At 38.2% G+C, this 14,423-nt stretch overlaps 1 protein-coding gene across 13 annotated transcripts in view; it reads right to left on the bottom strand.

Moving 5' to 3' along the window:
* The window catches only part of ESRRG (estrogen related receptor gamma), a 581,036-nt gene that overhangs the window by 313,983 nt on the left and 252,630 nt on the right, over positions 1-14,423 (bottom strand). For 4 of the 13 annotated variants that reach the window (XM_073221279.1, XM_073221277.1, XM_073221280.1 and 1 more), the window contains exon 3: positions 12,825-12,892. The exons of the other annotated variants lie outside the window; for them this stretch is intronic. The gene's annotated coding sequence lies outside the window, so the exon portion shown is untranslated. The remainder of the gene's footprint in view (positions 1-12,824; positions 12,893-14,423) is intronic. 13 annotated transcript variants of the gene reach the window in all.

Raw genomic sequence — 14,423 nt, 5'->3', positions numbered from 1 at the left:
ACCTCCGGGTCTTCTGGTCTGGAGGCCAGCAGGGATTATGAGAGGACAGTATAATTTGCATACTTTAAAAGCTGCTTCCCTGACAGCCTGGATTCTAATCAGCTTGAAACACAGTGCTAAACGAAGTTCCTTCCCATAGAACACTGACAGGTCATCACACTCCCTCAACAACCAGGACATATCAAGAACAAATCAGGTGGTTTGGACACTCACAAAGGTTCAAGAGACAACCAAAAGCTAGGGCAAGGATGAACAAGAAAGGTTATTACCTGTGCAAGGCCCCTCCTTCAAGACTGAGAGATGTGGCTGTTTCACCTAATACATAGAAACATATGCAGAGTTGAGCAAAATAAGGAAACAGAGAAATATGTCCCAAACAAAAGAACAAGGCAAACCTCAGAAGGAAACCTTAATGATACGGAGACAAGTAACCTACTTGATGAGTAATACAAAATAATGGTCATAAAGATGCTCACTGAACTAGAGAAAAGAACAGATAAACACAATGGGAATTCAACAAATAGATAGAAAATATAAGAAAGCATGGAACAGAAGTCACAGAACTGAAGGTTACAATAACTGCACCAGAAAATACACTAGAGGGATTCAACAGCAGACTGGATGAAGTAGAAGAATGAATCAGTGAGTTGGAAGAAAAAATGATGGACCTCACCCAGCCAGAGAAGCAAAAAGGAAAAAGAGTTTTAAAAAGCTAAAACACCTTAAGGAACCTGTAAAACAACATCAAGTAGCATAATATCTGCATTATAGGGGTCCCAGAAGGAGAAGAAAGAGACAAAAAGGACAGAAACTTATTTCAGGAAATAATGGCTGAACAAAAGTTTTCCTAATCTGGGAAAGGAAACAGATATGAAAGTTCAAGAAGTCCAGAGAATTCAAATTAAGATGAACCCAAAGGATCCATACCAAGACACATTATAATTAAAACATCAAAAGGTAAAAAGACAGTTTTAAAATCAGCAAGAAGAAAACAAACAGTAACATACAAGGGGAACCCCATAAGACTATAAGCAGATTTCTCAGCAGAAACTGCAGGCCAGCAGGGAGTAGCATGGTATATTCAAAGTCATGAAAGGGAAAAACCTTCCAACCAAGAATAGTTTTCCTGACAAGGTTATCATTCAGAATTGAAGGAGAGATAAAGAGTTTTACAGACAATTCAAAGTTAAAGGAGTTAATCAGGACTTAACTGGACTTACAAGAAATGTTAGAGGGACTTCTTTAAACTGAAAACAATGGCAGTAATTTGTAAGAAGAAAACATGAAAGAAAATCTCACTGGAAAAGATAAGCATATAGTAAAGATAGTGGATTAATCATTTATAAAGCTACTATGAAGGTTAAAATACATATGTAAAATTAACTAAAACTACAATAACTACTTAAGAGAAACATTAAATAAAAAGATGTAAAGTGTGACATCAGAAACATAAAACATAGGGGAGGTTGAGTAAAAATGTAGCATTTTGGAATCTGTTCAAATTTAAATTGCTAGCAACTTAAAACAGATGGTTATATACATAGATGATATATATGAACCTCAGGGTACCCACAAAGCAACAACTTATAGGAAATACACAAAAGAAAAGGAGAAAGGAATCTAAACATAATACTAAAGAAACTGATCAAGCCATAAGAGAAGAAAGAGAAGAAAGGAAAAAAGAGAAACAACAAAAACAGCCCCAAAACAATGAACAAGAAATAAATACCTATCAGTAATTACTTTACATATAAATGGACAAACCCCTCCAATCCAAAGACAGAGAGTGGTTGAATGTATAAAAAAAACAAGAGACATCTGTATACTCTCTATAGAGACTCACTTCAGAAGTAATGACACACTCAGACTCAACATGAAGGAAAGGAATAAAGATATCCTATGCAAATGGAAATGAAAAGAAAGCTTTTGCAGCTACATTCATATGAGACATATCAGACAAGACAGACATTAAAACAAAGATTATAATAAAAGATAAAAAGGGACACTATATATATGATAGAGGAGTCAATCTAGGCAGAAGGTACACATTTATTAATATATGTGCACCCAACACAGGAGCACCAAAATATATTGAGCAGATATTAATAGACCTAAAGGAAGAAACTGACAGAATACAGTAATAGTAGGAAACTTAACACCCCACTCACATCAATGGATAGATCATCCAGACAGATGATAGGTAAGAAAATAGCAGCCTTAAATAATGCATTAGACCAGATGGACATTTCTGCTCAAATCAGGTATATATGGACCATTTCTATTCAAATCAGAAGAATACATATTCTCCTCAAGTGTACATGGAACTTTCTCCAGCATAGATCCCACAGTAGGACACAAAACAAATCTCAATAAATTAAAAAAGATTGGAATCACATCAAGTATCTTTTTTGACTACAGTGGTGTGAAACTAGAAATCAATGACAAGAAGAAAACTGGAGAAACTACAAATTTGTGGACTTTAAACAACATGTACTGAACAACTACAGGGTCATAGAAGAAATCAAGGAGAAATCAAAAGATACCCTGAGACAAATGAAACAGAAGTACAACATAACAAAATCTATGGGATATAGAAAAAGCTGTTCTAAGAGGAAAGTTCATAGCAATATAGGCCTACCTCAAGAAACAAGAGATACCTCAAATACACAATTTAATTTTACATCTCAAGGAGCTACAAAAAGAAGAACAAAGCCCAAAGTCAGTAGAAGGAAGAAAATAATATCAGAGTGGAAATAAATGAGAGACTAAAAAAAAATAGATATAGCTCTAATTCTCTAGAGCTGGTTCTTTGAAGAGATAAATGTAATTGACAAACCATTAGCTAGATTTACCAAGTAAAAAGAGAGAGTAGTCAAATAAGTTAAATCAGAAATGAAAGACAAATTACAACTGACACCACAGAAATACAAAATACCATAAGAAGCTGCTATGAGCAATTATATGCCGACAAACTGAACAACCTTCAAGAAATGGATGAATTTCTAGAAACTTACACTCTTCTAAGACTGAACTATAAAGGAATAGAAAATCTGAATGGAGTGATTATTAATAAGGAGACTGAATCAGTAATCAAGAATCTCCCAAGAAACAAAACACCAGACAGCTTCATGGTGATTTCCAGCAAACATTCAAAGAAGACTTAATACCTATCCTTCCCAAACTCTTCCAAAGAACTAGAAATGTGGGAATGTTTCCAAACTCATTTTATGAGGTCAAGATCACCCTGATACCAAACCAGACAAGGACACCATAACAAAAGAAATTTACAGGTCAATATCCCTAAGGAACAGAGATACAAAAACCTCCAACAAAATATTAGCAAGCCAAATTCTGTAATCCATTAAGAGGAATATACACCATGATCAAGTGAGATTTATTCCAGGAATATAAGGATGGCTCAACATCTGCAAATCAATCAACATGATAAAATTTTCAACAAAATGAAAGATAAAAATCATATGATCGTCTCAATAGATATAGAAAAAAGCATTTGAAACAATTCGACATCCAACTATGATACAAACACTCAACAAAGTGGGCCATGAGGAAATATACCATAACCATAAAGGCCACATATGATCAACTCACAGCTAATATATTTGTCAGTTGGGAAAAGTGAAAGCATTTCCTCTAAGATCAGGAACATGACAAGAAGTCCAACATAGCATTGAAAGTTCCAGCAACAGCAATTAGGCAATAAATGAAATAAATGGCATCTAAATTGGAAAGTAAGAAGTAAAACTCTATTTGTAGATGACATGATAGAAAACCACAAAGGCTCCACTAAAAAAGCTGTTAGAACTGATGAGTTCAGTATAGTTGCAAGATACAAAATTAATATGCAAAAGTCTGTTGCATTTTCTACACACTAATAATGAATTTTCAGAAAGAGAAATCAAGAAAACAATACCATTTACAATCGCATCTGAAAGAATAAAATATCTAGGAATAAATTTAACCATGCTGATAAAAGATGTGTATGCTGAAAAGTATAAGACACTGAGGGAAGGAATTGAAGAAGATACAAGAAATGGGAAGGTATTCCATGCTCATGGATTGGAAGAATTAATATTTTTAAAATGACAATACTACTCAAACCAATCTACCCATTCAATGCAATCCCTATCAAAATACCAATGGCAGTTTTCACAGAACTAGAACAAATTATTGCAAAATTTATATGGAACCACAAAATACTCCAAATAGACAAAACGATCTCAAGAAAGAAGAACAAAAGCAGAGGCATCATGCTCACTGATTTCAAACTATACCATAAATCTAAAGCACTTAAGAGTATGCTATTGGCATAAAAATAGAAACATACATAAGTGGAGCAGAAGGCCCAGAAATTAGCCACACCTACATGGTCAAATATCTTATGACGAATGAGGCAAAGTACAATTGGGAAAGGATAGTTTCTTCAATGAATGGTGTTGGGAAAACTGGACAGTTATGAGCAAAAAAGTAAAACCATCTTACACTCTATACAAAATTCATTCAAAATGGATTAAAACTTGAATGTAAGACCTGAAATTATAAAACTTCTAGAAGAAAACACAGGTGGTAAACTCCTTGACATCAGTCTTAGGGTTGTTTTTTGATCTGACTCTAAAGGCAAAGGATATAAAACTAAAAATAAACAAATGGGACTACATCAAAGTAAAAAGCTTTTACATAGCAAAGGAAATCATCAACAAAATGAAAAGGCAACCTACTGAATGGGAGAAGATATTTTCAAATCATGTATCTGACAAGGGATTAATATCCAAAATATATAAAGAACTCATACAATTCAATAATAAAAGAACAAATAGTCCGATTAAAAAATGCAGAGGATCTGAATAGACATTTTTCTAAAGAAGACATACAGATGGACAACAGACATATGAAAAGATGCTCAACATCACTAATCATTGTGGAAATCAAAACCACAATGAAATATAACCTTACACCTGTCAAAATGCCTATTTTCAAAAGGACAAGAAATAACAAGTGCTGGTAAGGATGTGGAGAAAAGCAAACCCTTATGAATTGGTAATGTAAACTGGTGCAGTTACAATGGAATCAGTGTGTGTGGTCCAACAATTCACTACCAGCCATCTACATGAAGAAAACAAAAATCACTCATTTGAAAAGATAAATGCACCCCTATGCTCACTGCAGCATTATTTACAGTGGCCAAAATCTGGAAACTACCTGTGTCCATCAATGGATGAATAGATAAAGAAGACATGGTACATACAGACACAGGCTTCAGCCATAAAAACAATAATAAAATCTTGTCATTTGACATGGCATGGATGGACCTTGAGGGTATTATGCTAAGTGAAATAAGGCAGAAAAAGACAAATATCACATGATTGCACTTAACATGTTGAATCAAAAAAACAAAGTATACAAACAAATGAAACAAAAAAAACTCCAGACTTATAGATAAAAACAGATTGGTGGTAGTGCCAGAGGGGAGAAAGGATGCGTGGGGGTTTGCAAAATGGGTGAAGGGGATCAGAAAGTGCAAACTTCCAGTTATAAAAATAAGTAATGGGGATACAGGCTACAGCATGGGGAATATAGACAGTGATATTGTATTAACTTTGGTAACTAGACACACTGTGGTGATCATTTCTCAATGTGTACAGCATCCAATCACTATGCTATACACCAGAAACTAATATAATACTGTAACTCAGTTATACCTCAATTTAAAAAAAGGAGAGAAAATTTGATACCATAGGCTGGGAAAGATGAGGAATTCTTTCTGAAAGACAGCAGAGAGCTAAAAGCAGGCTGATGGGGTCCTGAGCCATGAACCTTGCCCACAGCTTCCAGCGCACCAGCTTCCACATGCAATAAGATGACCTGTGGGATCAGCCCAGGAGCTGTCCTTTGTAAGAATAACAATTTAAGAAGTGCTGAAATTAATTTTGTCTAACAGTTATGGGTGCAGACTTCTTATAAAGTAGGTTACAAGGTCAGCCAGCTTTAGAGGGGGAGTAGACTTCGGGCAGAGTACAGTTAAAAGCCCTATTACAACCCAGGTTTGGGAGGTGAACTTTTCTTTTGTCTGTTGTCCCCAAAGTGTTTCTTCACTTACATAACTATACCTGAGAAGGCAGGAAATGTAGGCCCAAGCCTCTCTTTCTGCTAGCTCCTGTTTACTCACTGTACCCACTCAATGGGTACAAACACCTTTCTTAGATCGCCCTCCTAGCTGAGCACCTGAAGTCAGATATTGAGGAGAAAGAATGAAATCATTTCCTTTTTCCTCATTATCATCAAGGGAAAATTAGCTCTGGTTCTTGTACTGGATGAAAGAAGTCTTGGTATGGTATGAAAAAATGGGGTTAATTTGTTTTTCAATCTATACAAGTATTGTCTTTGGTCTATGAATAACATACCACCGACAATTAGCACACATACACTTTGTCATTTTTCCCCCCAGTAATGATTTTGGAAATGCCGATACTTCCTTATCTGATAATGAAGTTGACTAAAGGCACATGTTATTAGACAATTGATAAATTTTAGAAGAATTCTATGATGTTATTAAAAAAGAGTTAAAATAACGGGCTTAGAGAGGCTCACATTCATGACCTTGACCTCAATTCACCATGCTCTCACCAACCACCTTTACCATACGGAGCACTTCCTTCAGGTTGAAATCACTGTTAAATAATTACAGCTATCACCAACTAACCCAAACTAGAATTGGTGGCCTCTTTCTTAAAGGGTAATGTAGGTCCTTTAGTTACAATAGGATTTGTTTTTCTAGCTTCTGAAGACAGCATAAGAGAAGGAGAAGCAGGGAGGAAGAGACAGACAGGGGCCCTCACGCACCAGGGCAGCTTCCCAGCAAAGGCCTCCCAACGGCCCTTTGCCCTTTCTAGAAAGTCTTAGAACACAGAAACAGGGTGTGTTTTCAGGGTAAACATCATGCTTTTAACTCCAGGGACTAGCAATGCGGTCAGCTTTGGTTTGAACACTGTCCTTGTCCGGGGGATTCTAGGGGAATTCAATCAGGAGAGAAACCGTGGAGGTATATGAACACTGGGCAGAAACAGCTGCCAACTTCATGTCGCATGGAACTCTAATACGAAGGAACAAGGTCTAGGAACATTTTCCTGCCCATTTCGGAGAGTGGTTAAAAACAATGCCTCCGCAGGACAGTGCCGGGCCAGGGGAAATCCTAAAACAGTAAGACAGGCAGTTTATGGCAGGTTCACTTTATCATGCTCGTGCCTCTTAACCTCCTCTCGACCCTGCAGGGGCAGATGGAGCTTCCAGTTTGGAATACAAAACAAAAAAGGCAAGTGTCTGGGTCTCACAGAAAGCCTTTGGGAAATGTACCTCCTAGTTCATTCAGGTTCAGCAAACACAGCAAACGTCACTGTATCATTATCATTATTAATTTTTACATTTAAAAAAAAGAAAAACAAGAAATAATGTCTAGGCTTAGAGTGGCACCGAAGATTTTTTAAAAAGAGAAACATATTTTTCAAAATGTGGTTTTGTTTTTCATACGTCATTTTCATTTTTCCAACCTAAATTAAGTAACCTTTGAAAATAAAATAGGTTTTTGGCCATTAAAGGAAATACAATTAATTTGTCTAGAAGCTCATTGCCAGATTGGACAAAGTAAGGCCAGAAGATATTTTCTGCCATGATTCATATTGGCAGGAGCGTCTACAACAAAATGCTCAACAATCAAACCTCATGGTTGATGCAGAACAGCCCTATTTAGGGAATCTATGCTATATGCCCACTCAGAGTGCCTAGTTCGAGGTGAAGTTCTTCCTCTCCTTTTCTGCCTCAGAGCTGCATTTACATTCTCACAGTGCAGCTTAAGAGAACCTGGCTCATAGTTTAGTTGAAACACTGCTTACAAGGGAAGTGCAATACCTACTCATCGTCCTGCGCTTGCTCTGCCCTCACTAAAGGGACCCTAGGAAAGAAGGGCACAGTGAAGTCTGAAGAAAAAGCTCTTTGAGAAATAACACCAGGGCGCTGGCTGCAGCAGCTATGGGTGCAATTCTATTTGTCTTCAGAGCATCGAAACCAGCAGAGTACTCTGTCACACACTCTACATCTCTCCAACCCAGCACATCCTTAAAGAAACAGGCAGATGTACTTTCTGCCTGGAGATGCAGCAGGAACCTGTCACCCAAGAGTCCGATTAAGTGGTATGTGACATGCTTACAAGATAACTCAGCCAGAGACTAACTTTGCCATTTTACTGAGTTGTAAATGGTTTCCACGGGAAGACATGCATCTTTATCTAGCCATTGGCAGTAAAGCACCAATACTAATCCAAGAAACAAAAGTGCTATGGTTTTGACAGTGTCTTTATACCACAAATCTTTGAAGTAAAGGATTGCTGAAGACTGCTTTATTGCCTCATGCACCAGATGTGAGCTGACAGACACAAATGCAGGCAGGGACGGTGTTCTCTGAGCTGGCTGAATTTCATAAAGCCAACTAAACTGGAGGTCTAGACTTTGGACCTATGAAATATATACCATCAAAAATTAGTGACTGTGAATACATGCTAGTATGGGTTAATTCTTCTTTCTGCCATAAAGGAAATAAAATTACCCCTTCTACCATGTCCTAAATTCATGCTGAATAGGCAATCAGACAGATCACCTAGTTGCTTCACAGCTCAAACAGATGAAGAGGAGACAAATGAAACAGGTTCTTGTTTTTTAAATTGCATGACCATGTATCTCTTTCAACACTGTCCCAACAAATTGAACTATTAAGAAATTGAGTTCTGTTTGGTTCTGCTTTGCCTGAGTTTTGTGAGTCTGATTTTTTTTTCATAGTATGCAAGCATACTATGAAAAACAAGGAATTTCAAACTTGTGATGTCATTAATGAAAGGAAGATAACCTTTTTTCAACAGAGCTTTACAAAATATTCCATCAGCAGAAGCGTGAAGCAGGTCGGAGAGAGTAACTTTTCCAAGGTATTAAATTAAAAGACGTTGAATTAAGTTAAATGCCCCATGTTGAATTGACATTTCCCCTTCTTTAATGCAAGCTAAGATTGATGAAAAATACCACTTATCTACATTAAGGGTCAAAATCTCTAGCAAAAGGAGCTTCTGGTTCAACACGTCAGAGCAGAGTCAGTCTTCCATAATCCAGGGACCAGGACGCAGATCACATTCTGATGATCCAATTAATGGTGGGGATACTTTGCAATCATCCAGCAAGCAAGGCCCCTAACAGATTGTGGGGCTGTAACATCAATTTCTTAAGTGCATTTAAAGGATTACAAATGTTAGTCCTGGCTTGAGACTGAAACACCTCTTGAGGTGCTCTGAATCACATTACTGTAATTGGGTACCTGAATTAATGCCATGTCTTCTGATGGGTAGGTTGAATACATTGGAATTAAGAGTTCTTTTTGCCATATTCACATTCCTATTCTTTCTTTTCTTGCTTTTTTTTTTCCCCCTTGGAACATAAACCTGAATTGAAATAATGCTTTTTTAATCCAGATAGCTTTAATTATAGCCCTCAGGAATCCAAGTATTGTCCTAATTTTACCCCATGCACTGTTTGGGTGCATTTCTCCTTTGGCTTGTTATCTTAATATGCAGCATTTTAGGAGATGAAAATACAGTTCTTTTGTTAATAAAACTATGGGAATGAGGGGAGGGGGAAAAGGGAAAAGAAGAATCCTCTGTTGCTCCTTCCTTCCAGCCAGATGAACGTATTTATGAACAGAGGTTAGCACTTGAAGTTTATCCCAGGGCTCAGGAATTAAGAGCCGTTACTCGCTACATCTTTGATTCTTTCTGAGTCAGTTCAAGTAAAAGTTCTGATGAGCAGAGAACAGAACGGATGGGCCTTGTCTGAAAACGGTCAAATAAGTATTGATACCTTTTTCACACCTTCATCTCTATTAAGTCCCTCAACTACAGGAAAATCACATGGCATCACTCCCTGGATTCAAACATTCCAAAGGCTGCTTATGGTAAAGTGAATAAAACCTCAACTCCGCACCTTAGTCTAAAAGGCCATCTCCCTGGTACCCACACACACAAACCCCTCCCTGCATAAGGCCCTCTGCTTGGACGCTCAGCACAGACACCTGGCCCTGCCTCCTTTCGGGTTTCTACTCAATACAAACTGACAGGCTGGTCCATGACTTGGCTATAAACCAACACTCAGGCACCCACTCCACTGAGGTCATGCGCACTCATCCTGTTTTATCACTCTTCATAGCACTCCTGGGTGTGTGTGTGTGTGTGTGTGTGTGTGTGTGTGTGTGTGTGTGTGTACTTGTGTGCAAAGTAGTAATATATGCATCACACAAGCACACACACACATATGCACACATGACAACTCCATACAAGCAGGAACTCTGTTCACTATCACAACCCAAGTGAACAAAATAGTACCTCACGTGATTCAAATATTTGTTTGGTTGAATGGAACTTAATTTTTGCACAGCTGATTCTGCTTCACTATTTCAGTCTCACATCAAATGTTTTCTCCATAGAGGATCCCTGGATGACCCTTCTCTCAAGTAGCATTTTCCCAATTGACTCCCCAAAGTCACTAGCTTTTTATCTTATTTTATCACTTATCTGTATCTAAAATGTTATATGGATGTATGTACATATATATATATGCTTACTGTCTCTTTCCCCACCCTACTAGTTTCCATGAGGGCAGAAAAATGGTTTTCTGTCTTGTTCACCCTGGTGTCTTTAGAGCAAAGTATAGCACTTGCCATGTAGAAGGGGTACCATAAAATTTTTGCTATATGTGAACAAATTAAGTTCAGTCAAACATAGTCAAACATGCAAGAGCCCTTATCAGAATAGGGTTAGAGATGATACAAATTTTCTCCACCTAATTTTTCCAGAGAGCAAAGAAATAATCTAAATAATATGAGGATGACATTCCTACCAAGTCATTTACCCCATATCTTGTAGAAAGACAAAGCTGGCCAAGACCGTCATCATCCACTTTGCTGGAGAGACAGGGAAGGGCTGAAGAAAAGTCTGACTCAAAGCAAAGCTGGCTCTGGGCAGAATTGGCAAACAGGTAACACTTGTCAGAGCTACCTGTCCACCTCTCCTATCCTGTGCCTTTTCCCTGCTGGCACGCTGTATTATTCCCCTTATTCTACACCAAAACACCCGGTGGCCTCCTCTCGGTACCTGACTCAATTTTTCACTCCCCCTAAAACACTTCAACTCTGAAACTTTTTGACTTATCCTTGTCCTTCTTCCAAAATATCCCAGTTCAGACATCACAGTGTCCCAAGTCTCTAATCTTAGACTTAAGGTAATCAGATAAACCTCTGAATCTAAAAAAGCAACGGCTCTTGCTAGTAGTGAACATGACCCCAGTCTCCTGGAAAGGTGATGGACCCTGTGTTTAGAGTATCTCTGCTCCACCCCAGAAGGGAAACGGCTTTCCATTGTTCCAAGGAAACAATCTAAAGAAAGATTCCCACTTTCATGTCACCATAACCACTTAATCTTTTTTATTCCTGACAGTGAAAGAAATTAAAAAGTAAAATAAACTACCCATAACCTGCCATTCTAAATAACTATTCTGTGGTTTGATTCCAATTAATTATTCTCTTTGGCCAACTTTATATAGTTAATATCTTTATATCTACATTTTCCAAGTCTGCTTTTTCCCACTTACTATATTGCAAAAATAATTCCATGTCTTTAAAAATTATTGATAATTATTTTGGGCAGGACAGAATGTTTCATTGGAGAGATTTATTGCCATTTAGATCACAATGCTCTATCAGAAATTATATTTCAACTTACAAGCAAGGAAATGAAGATATATATATCTTTGTGCAGAGAGATGGGCAAACTTTCCTTGCAAAGGGCCAGATAGTCAATATTTAAGGTTTTTCAAAGCCATATCATTTCTGTCTCTACTCAATTCTGCCACAGCCATAGAGTATATGTGGATAAATGTCTGTGACTATGTTCCGATAAAACTTCATTTACAAAAATAGGCATTGGACAACATTTGGCCCCAGGACGGTCGTTTAGCATCCTGACCCTGTCTAGATCTCCGAGTGCTGTGTCAGGATGCCTGGGAACAGAATAACTGAGTTAAAGGGTCTGAACATTTGGAACAGAAGTTGTATACCCATTGGTGATCTCGAATATCATTTCTTGATTTTTCACAATAACAAAATCATTTATTTAGAAATTTAGAGGAGTCCTGGCCCAATTAACATTCCTCAAAAGAGAGGAAAACTAAGGCCCAGATAAGGCTGAGCTGGGTCTTCAGTTTCATTCAGCCCTCCACCTTGGCAATTCTCCTCAACCTATGCAGTTATAACAGACCTCATATAACTGATTCAGTTGCAGAAAGCAGGTTTCTGGGACCCTACAACAGTATAATCAACAAACCAAGAAAAGACACAGTTGCTTGAATTCTGAGGGCTTCACTCCAAATTCCTCCCAGGAAAGTAATTCAGTGGCCATCAAAACGGGGTGGCCCTGGCTTTTTTATTTTAAAATAAGCAACACAAGAGGGTTATGATCACATGTTATGATTACTGCTTAAGCCACAAAACTGAGTTGAAAATACCTGTTATAGTACATCAAGGCCTTCTGTGCATAACTGCTGTTCCCAGGAAGCTATGTTATTAAAGTCTGAAAATGTATGAGGGTATAAATGTCTTCCATCTCCAGTTTTCGAGTAACGTTTAGTATTTTCACTATAAATCTACTCTAACATGGCATTATGTTCCAATTTTAGTTTTTCTTAATAAATTGTATGGAGGTGGAGAGCCTATTTGCTATTTACCTTTATTCTCAGCACAGAAGAAATCTCAATAAATGCCTCAAAGGAGTCCAAAAGGTACCATGATTTAACTGGAATAGAAAGAAAAGGGATACATTTTAATGCCTAAAATGACTTTCTTTCGGGGACTACGAGCAGTTTTTTTTTGCATCCTGTCATGTTTTCTTCCTAACTATGCGAATACATCACCTTCCCCACAACCAATCAGGGATGAAGGGTCTGGAATGACTCTCATGAGCCATTTCAGCCCAGGCTTCTGTGTGGGCAGAGTTTTCATTATTCTTGAGCATATTGTCTCTAAGTTGGGCACATCCAGGTCTGTGATTCTTCTGTTACAAAGTAGTACTAAGCCCTGGGTGAACTTGGCCTTCATGCCTGGCCTTTTATTAAGACATCACAACTGCCGGGCTGAGGGGTCTCTATACAGACACTGGGCATCTGGTTAGCAGGAGACACTGTGGCGGTGACTTCCCCCTCTGGAGCTCCAAAAATGTTAGGGGGTGGAAGGGTGACAACCACATTCTTGCTACCTTTCATTGTTACAGTTTTTTTAATGTCATAAATAAATGCTGCTCCAAAATGAACTTGGAATAAAATAGCATTTCTCCACCTCAGCCTACAGGGGCCGGGTAAGTCTTCACTGTAGGGCTGTCCTGCGCACGGTGGGGGTTTAGCAGCATCCCTGGCCTCTACTCATTAGATACCAGCTGCAGCCTCCCAGTTGTGACAACCACAAATGTCCCCCCACAACACTGCCAAGTGCCCCGGGGAGGCCACATCATCCCATCTGAAAAATAACGGATCAGAGGGACCTAGGATGGCAAGTGACAGGCAGGAAAGTGTCTGCACTCTGCCATCTCCTTTGCCAAATATGGTGCTGAGAAAGGCCGCCAACAGCACAGGCCCGGCAAGGGCTGAGCGTTCCAATGGCGTGTGAACTGTTTCTCTACCTGCAGGTCGGAGTAGCTGTCTTTCTGTGTGTTCGGCAGTCTATACAAGCTAGGTAGGAGTTTCTGGGGCGTTTTCTTTCTCCCTTCCTTCCTTTCTTTCTTTTTTTTTTTTTTTTTTGGACTCATTAGATAGCCCTGTTCAAAATGATTTACACACAGATAATTAAACTTAAGCCCTAAGGACTAGTTAACTGTTTAGCAGTGTATACATTTCATATAACCATTTCCATACATCTAGTTTTAAATTCATTAACAAAAATTAATAGCTACCCAGTGCTCTCCATTGCACAGCATGTTGCTGTCGTCTGCTTGCTAAATTACCCCTCTCTATCACTCCTCTAGCGATCGCAGAGACAGTTAAACTTTGCTGTTGTGGAAATGCTGCCTACCAATTTGCGGCAAAGCTCATATTTACTATACTTAGTGAGAATCACTGACTGAACTTCAGAAAATATTTGTCTCTGCTTCGTGCACCTTTGGAACATTCCATCAGCTTTAGAGAACAGCTCTTTTTTTTTTACTCATTGAAAAACTAGTGAGAAGCACTTAATAGGCAATACCAGCTTTGAATATGCATTTGCAATATATTTTTACTAACACATCTTTCCTCTTAAAGTCACCTAAATGCACTTAAATATTTTGTATTATTTCC

Source organism: Manis javanica, chromosome 14 (genome assembly GCF_040802235.1).
Source record: "Manis javanica isolate MJ-LG chromosome 14, MJ_LKY, whole genome shotgun sequence".
Classification (NCBI taxonomy): Eukaryota; Metazoa; Chordata; class Mammalia; order Pholidota; family Manidae; genus Manis; species Manis javanica.
This window is presented reverse-complemented; position numbering and strand designations above follow the sequence as displayed.